A 7,873-nucleotide genomic window follows, 5' to 3' on the forward strand; every position below is an offset into this window, starting at 1 on the left:
GCTCAGCATGCTAATGCTAACGCCAGCTCGCCGCCTTATAATAATAATAATAATAATAATAATAATAATAATGGTTTCAAATTTTGCCACAAGGGCAGCAACTTTGGGAAAGGGTTTAAGTAGATTTCATCGACCCAAGTGTACATCTGGTACTTATCAACCCTGAAAGGATGAAAAGCAAAGTTGACCTCAGTGGAATTTGAACTCAGAATGTAGTAGCAGATGAAATACCACTAAGCATTTTGCCCAGCATGCTAACGATTCTGCCAGCACACCACCTTATAAAAACAATAATAATAATAATAATAATAATAATAATAATAACATTAATAATTCTTTCTGCTATAAACACAAGGCCTGAAATTTTGGAAAACGGGGTATAGTTGATTTCATCAACAGGTACTTATTTTCCTGACCCTGAAGGAACAAAAAGCAAAGTAAACCATGGTAGGATTTGAACTCAAAAACGTACAAATGGACAAAATGCTACTAATCCTTTCGTCTGGAGTGCTAACAATTCTGTTAGCTCGTTACCTTAATGATGACAATAATCATAATCATAAATGAGAATATTAATGAGTGGCGATGAGTGGGAATGATATTGTTAATTGTAATGATTTCTAGCCTTGACGTAAACCACAAATTTGTATCAGGACTGGAACGGTGAGAGAGAAAGAACAACAATGTCACTAACTGAAATAATTCCCTGCCTCTCTCCAGCCTCTTACATTATTGATACCAATTCTACTCATTCCAGAACAATGGGGGAAAACCTAAGTTGGCTCTGGTGGAATTTGAGCTTGGTTGATTTAGCATGGCTGGGCACTAACTTCTTGACGAAGTACATGGTTATTACATATAGAATTAAACAATATAAACAATACACATATGCCGGGGCACATGCATACGTATACTAAAAAGAATTTGATCGTAACAATTTGGTACATCATGTATAGCAATCTCTTTGTCTGTCCCTCTTTCTCTCTCTCTCTCTCTCTCTCTCACAGACAATAAAAGCAATAATGATTATCAACAGTCAGGAAAATAAAGAATTTGAGTGGATGTTTATACACAAGGAGATGGGTAGAGCCGCACACTCAAAACTGGCCCCCACAAGGATGAAAGGCCAGTCAGACACCCCAGTGGAATGTGAACTCACTAACTCTGGCCCCTCCAGACACACACACACACACACGACGATTATGATTTATTTTGACTGCAACTGAAGGCCAATTTTTTTAAAGAGAGAGAGAGAGAGAGAGAGAGGAAACAAACTGACCACAGCGTATTACTGGTACTTCATTTACTGACAGACCTAGGCATACCCTCAAAATCGATTCCAACTCAGAACCGAACAAGACAAAAGCAAATAATGTGTGTGTGTATATCTATCTATCTATCTATCTATCTATCTATCTATCTATATATATATATATATGTTCCTTTAGCCAGGCATATTTCTGTCTCAGCCATCTTCGCCCCACCACTGCTGCCATCCTATATCCACATCAGTATATGCTTACACCCTACCACCACTGCACCAGTTACATGTTTACCACCACTACCACCGCCAACACCAACACCACCACCACCACAACATGCTTCAAACCACCGCCTCCACTGTTCAGTTACTGTAATAGATAAATAGGAGCATCTTGGCACCAGTCCAGCTGGCTGACTCTCATCACACACACACACACAGACATACTTCTTTCCATTTAGTGTTGAGTTTGAGAGGGAGGGGAGAGGAGAGGCAGTGGAGGAAAAGGATTTGCTTGGTGCATAGTAGAGGAATATATAGACCAACTGTATACACACACACACACATTCTAAATGGATAGCAACTGAGACAAACAAAACCCCTTTCTTTGTATATTTATATATTATAACCAGTGTGAGTATGTGTCTGTATGCATGTGTTCTTATACCGACACCATACATACACACACACATGTATATATGCGTGTGTGTGTGTGTGTGTACATTATTCACATATATATGCGTGTGTCATATATATATATACATACATTTTGCAATCCCTGTAGCTTGTGTGTACGTACGAAGAGATTTACAGTTTACAAGTTACAAATGAGATAAAAAGTACTCAATACATGTGTTAGAGTAGACGCATCATTCAGTTGAAATTTCTTTTGAGTTTCCCATCCTTGATAAATGTGGGGATTTTTTTTGTCCCCCACCCTCCACTTTTTCATTCAGGCTGCGACCATGCAGCAGCACCGCATTCTAGAGAACAGTTGTTTACAATGAAACTATTGCTCACACAACTCATTTATTTTATTGACCCTCGAATGCAAAAAAAAAAAAAAACTCAGATGGGATTCCATTCCGGAATGCAAAGGGACATCATGAAATACCACAGAGAATTCTGTCTGCCATGCCACCAATTATATGAATAGCCTCTCCCACTCTCTTGTTTTCTTGTAAGAATGCAAATGACTCCATTGCACAGTAGTAAAATTTCAATACAAAAATTTTACTACATACAACAAAATTCTTGTATCGGAATTTTGTCTCTGGAGTAAACCCAGATTATTTCCCCATAACTAAAAGTTTCATGCAGTTAACATTAGCTGACAATACTTGCTACCAAGCCTGAGATAATCTATCGCAGTCACAGTGACAAAGTGTGTTGTACCATAAACTGGTACCAACTGTACAAAACCTCTCGGTACATGGAAATAATGCCTTCAGCCAATATGCAAATATGTTTTAATTTATCATTTCCTTGTACTTGTTTTCAATCCAATGATCATGAACATGCAGGGGCAGTGTCTTGAAAGGCTTCACCAAACAAATCGCCTCAAATTCTTATTTCTAGTAAAGGCCCATGGCCCAGTGGTTAGAGCGCCTGGCTCACAATCATGACATAGTGAGTTGGACTCCCAACCCGGGCTGTGTGTTGTGTTCTTGAGCAAGACACTTTATTTCACGTTGCTCCAGTTCCCTCAGCAGTAGAAACGAGTTGTGACGTCACTGGTGCCAAGCCGTATCGGCTTGGCACCAGTGGGTGACTGCTGGTCTTCTTATCTCTACTAGTCTCTTTGCTGAACCACTAAGTTATGGAGGACATAAGCAAAACCAACACTGGTTGTCAAGTGTTCGACAGGCAGGACAAACACAAAACAGAACACACATACACACATATATGATGAGAGCACTTTCACAGATTTCATCTACCAGATTCATTCATAAAGCACTGGCCAGCCTTTATATAAATACTCTGATTACAGCAAGAACACCGCAGTTCCACAAGAACACTGCAGTGTTTATACACATTGTGTATATATATATATATATATATATATGCATGCCAGCTTCATCCATTGATGGTGGCCATACCAACAATGGTTGAGCATCATTGGTCTAGACCTTCTCCAATGTAAATTTCAAGTGGTTTTTATTATGACTCCTGCTGTAACTTCAGCCTGAATTTCATCTAAATTGTTCACGCAGTAAAGAGGTGCATCTTCACAAACAAAATCTCAGGTTTCTCACACTATTATCCGATGAATTCAGTGTGTTAGGATCCTCCTTCCACAGGCGCAGGTGTGACCATGTGGCAAGAAGCTTGCTTCCCAACCACATGGTTCTGGGTTCAGTCCCACAGTGTGCCATCTTGGGTAAGTGGCTTCTACTATAGCCTCAGGCCAACCAAATCCTTGTGAGTGGATTTGGTAGAAGGAAACTGAAAGAAACCTGGTGTGTGTGTGTGTGTGTGTGTGTGTGTGTGTGTGTGTATCTACTAAATAATATTGTGTATGCTCGTATGTTTGGCCTCCACCACTGCATCACAACTGGCATTGGTGTGTTTATGGTTCTGTAATTTAGCAGTTCAAAAGAAAAAGAGTCCAACAGAATAAGTAACAGGATTAAAAATAAGTCCTGGGGTCAGTTTGTTTAGCTAAAAGACCCCTACACGATGGTGCCCCAGCATGGCCACAGTCAAATGACTGAAACAAATGAAAGAGTTTTTTTTTTACATGCTAATTTTGAAAATTACTATTTTTACAGAAATTTATAATTAAATTTATAATTCAGGAAAGCTTTTAAAACCCTATAGCGTTCAGGTTATTCTATCAAATGTAATGCTTATTTATTCACCTTGTGCATGGCTGAATGGTGCACAATCCAGAGGTAGTGAGTTCGATTCCTGAACCAGGCTGCGTGTCGTGTGTTCTTGAGCAAGACACTTTATTTCACACTGCTCCAGCTCACTCAGCTGTAGAAATGAGTTGTGACGTCCTCACTGGCGCCAAGCTGTATCCGCCTTTCTCTTTCCCTTGGATAACATCGGTGGCATGAAAAGTGGGTGGTGGGTGGTGGGCGGGTGGCTGGTATGCATGGGCGACTGTGGGTCTTCCACAAACAAACCTTGCCTGGACTTGTGCCTCAGTGGGTAACTTTCCAGGGGCAATCCCATGGTCATTCATGACCGAAGGGGGTCTTTACTTTGAATTTAATCACGCATTAATTATTAATTAGCATGTTGCTTCGAGATTTCAATTATGTGATTGGATACTTTTTGAGAAAAACATTGTAGGACATGTGTGAGAGGCCAGATCTGGCTCACAAACTGGAGGAGGACTGACCTAGGGCTAAACAACAAAATTATCTGCACCACCACCACTACTATTATTACTACTACTATGTGATGATGCTGATAGCCTTGCATGTACCACCACCGCAACAAAATCTCCAATACACCACAACCGCTACCGCCCCTACATCACCTCAGCTACCAGACAGTAGTAGTAGTAGTAGTAGAAGTGGTAGTAGTAGTAATAGTAGTAGAAGTGGTGGTAGTAGTAGTAGTAGTAGTAGTAGTAGTAGTAGTAGTAGTAGTAGTGCAGACACTTTTTGTTGTTAAGTCCCAGGGCTGGCCGCCATCCAGTAGTTACTTAAGAGACATTTCTTTGCTATTTCTAGCAAAGTCGGTCGAACACACTTCCCAGTAAGACTGCGATCTGTAGGAACTTTGGTTGCTATTTCTAATTATATTATAGATCTTATAAGGCCCGCTAACTACACAATAACGGAGATCTTTTGCTATGGAAACACATGGCAGTTCCAACTTCCGGCGTGACGAGATTGGCTGCTTGGCTGTGTGATCTGATTGGTTGAAATTCCAAAGGGATGAGAAAGAGAGTGAGAGAGCTGAGTAACTTTTTAATTATTAATTTCTCAGAAAAGAAAAAGAAAAGAAAAAGTTTGGATTTATCGCAATTAACATGAAAGACTTCGTCCGACTACATAATCGCTAAAGAAAAGGTATTATTATTATTCCAAATCGAAAAGATCAGCCAGCAATTTTGAGGACGGAATGGATTGATTGATTGATTGATTGATTGATTAGTTGATTATTTACATTGAACCCTCAGTATTTGACTGGTATTTTTAACAATCCCGGAAGGACGAAAGGCAAAGTGTGTGTGTGTGTGTGTACATCGGTGGAATTTGAACTCAGAACATAAAAGAGCCCAGAACAAGTGAATATTACAAGATATTTTTTCTCCGACGCTCTTAACGATTCTGCCAGCTCAAGCAAACCACCACGTCTAACCCACGACCCCCACCCCACTTTTGAAGGAAGTGGAACAGTAGGATTATATCAAACTCTAGTACACACACACACACACACATTTGACTGGCATTTAGTTATTTTCGAAGAACTCAGGAAATATGAAAGACAAGAAACAGAATTCGACGGATAGAGAAGGAATTAAATTAAAATTCACTCCCCACCCTAACCCCCCTCATCCCAAGTACATTACTGGTACGTTCAACAACAATTGCCGATCCCCGGAAGATGAAAGGACGAAAGCCGGCGGGGGGTGAGGAGCGAACGTAACCACACCAAACCGCAAGCAACTTTAAAAAATATGGAGTCAACAAGGGAGCGCCTATGAGGTCGCTCAACATGCTAGAAATAACAACCAAATCTCCCTACTACCGCCATGACAAAATTTTTTTTTTTGTTACAAAATGTGATGGGTATTGTTGGAATGTCTCCTAAAATAAAAAAAGGTCAGCACGACCAGGGTTGACCTAGGGCTAAAAACGAAACATTTACCACATTCTACCCTAACCCTTCGCTTCCACCGCACTCAAAGTCTCTCTTACCCCTCTCCAAAGAAGGCACACACACCTCTCTATATACCTACATCAACACCGCGGCAACAGCTCTACACCGCCGCCGCCACCACTTTTTGCTTCTCAAACTATCCCAACTATCAGCATCATCATCATCACAATATTAACACAAAAAAGCTCCCACTACTAGCACCGCCACTAATAAATACGCTACTCTCAACACCAAACTATCCCTAGCTAACCAACCAACCAGCCAGCCAGCCAGCCGACTAACCAGCCAACCAGCTCACCCGCCCGCCAACCGCCCACCCATCCATCAACCCACCACCTCTACCAGCACCAGCAACAACAGCAGCCAAGAGCTTCCAGAGAGCCAATGTGGCACCAATAGCTATCACAGAAACTAGACTGCCAGGAGCCTGTGGCACTAGGGGAGGGAGAGAGAAAGGAAAAGAGAGCTAAAGAGAGCGAGTGGGGTTCCTCTCACCACACACAAACAACATTTAGACAGACCTTTCGCATATACATACACGCACACCTTACACAAAAATAAATACAGTTGTGTGTGTACATATATATATATGTGAACGTGTGTGCGCGTTCGTGTGTATATATATTCTTTACATTACGTATATAATACCCTACACACACTATATACATTTCACGGAACTGGTTATGGCACTCTTCTCCCTATATATATATATATATATATATATATATATATAGATAGATATGAGGGGCGCTGAAAAGTTCCTGGCTTTGGGTAAAAGAAAATACAAGAGGATCAGTTAGTTAATTATGATTTTATTCAACATATTCCGTTCTCAGATTCACACACTTTGTGCAGCGGCCCTTCAGTTTTTCTAAGCCCCGTCAAAAGAATTCGGAAGGTTCGCGACACCCTTAAGACTAGGAACTTTTCAGCACCCGCTAGGTATACACACACAGGATGAGGGAGATGAAAAAGTTTTAGAGGAACCAACACACGTTTGTATATAAATACGACCACATACACACACACATAACTAACCATGTACACAATAAACAACTTCCACACACATGCACGGAAACAGAGATACCCTTAACGTGGTCGACTGATATACTAGAAACAGCAGTCAAATCTCCAAACAAATCACACCCAATATGGATAATGCATTCTGGAGCTGAAATACACCAAAAAGCAGGGTGGTTACTACAGGAATGCATTTTAGCTATAGATCTGCTCAATCGAGGTTCGACCTAGGACCAAACTACAGCATAGACGCACAAAGAGGAAGCTTCTACGTGGTCGCACGACCTGCTAAAAATAGCTAAATAGCCATCAAGCCACGCGCCTTGCCGTCAAAGAAATAGGGACAAGAATATATAGGATAATGTTTGTCCCGATGTATCCTTCGAGAAGGCAAGAAGGTAACGGAAGAAAATGTCTTAGGGTATATACGTAGGTCTGTTCAATCTGGGTCCAACCGGGGTCGACACTCTAATGAAACCCGACCAACTTAAATGACCAACAATACTGATCCAAAGGCCCCCCCCAACAATACAAAAAGGCAAGGCGGTCGCTGCTGGAACGCCTTCGATCGGAGGCCTGCTCGATCAAAGCTGCATTGCCACTAAACAACTTTACAATTGTTTCATACCATACATACACTGTGTTTGTGTGCTTGCAGCCCGGGTTCGATTCCTGACATCGGAACGTTTGCTTTTGAAAGCCGTGTCGTAGCATGGCTGCAACCCAACGGCATATATATATATATATATA

General features: G+C 41.1%; 1 protein-coding gene across 1 annotated transcript in view; it reads right to left on the reverse strand.

Moving 5' to 3' along the window:
* The window catches only part of LOC106870530 (mothers against decapentaplegic homolog 6), a 107,605-nt gene that overhangs the window by 7,856 nt on the left and 91,876 nt on the right, over positions 1-7,873 (reverse strand). The gene's annotated exons all lie outside the window — the stretch shown is intronic.

Source organism: Octopus bimaculoides, chromosome 14, assembly GCF_001194135.2.
Source record: "Octopus bimaculoides isolate UCB-OBI-ISO-001 chromosome 14, ASM119413v2, whole genome shotgun sequence".
Taxonomy (NCBI): Eukaryota; Metazoa; Mollusca; class Cephalopoda; order Octopoda; family Octopodidae; genus Octopus; species Octopus bimaculoides.